Source organism: Grammomys surdaster, unplaced genomic scaffold (assembly GCF_004785775.1).
Source record: "Grammomys surdaster isolate TR1022 unplaced genomic scaffold, NIH_TR_1.0 126133, whole genome shotgun sequence".
NCBI classification, from domain to species: Eukaryota; Metazoa; Chordata; class Mammalia; order Rodentia; family Muridae; genus Grammomys; species Grammomys surdaster.
In genome coordinates this window covers 408,774-409,110 of record NW_021620941.1, presented here as the reverse complement: position 1 = coordinate 409,110, position 337 = coordinate 408,774, and positions in this window count along the sequence as shown.

The following is a 337-nucleotide window of genomic DNA, read 5'->3' as shown; positions in this document are numbered from 1 at the left end:
CCTGGGCGTCGGGGCGGGGCGCGGCCTGGCGGCGGCGGCGACGGCAACAGCAACAGCGGCTCGGGCCGGGGCCGGGGCGGGAGGGGCGCGCAGCCTGCGGCGGAGCCCGGGAGCGCACCGCCCTGTGGCCCTCGGCGCCCTCGGTCCCCGCCCCCAGTCGGCCTCCGCTCGGCTCCTCTAGGCCTCGCGGTCCCCCTCGTCCACCGCTCAGCTCGGCTGTAGGTCCCTGCAAGACGCCCGGACACCCAGGCCTGCAGGCCCTTTGCAGAGACGCCTTCCCACCTGTCCCTTGTAGGTTTGACTGCACCCCGGGGCGACCCCTCTGCTCTGCCCACTA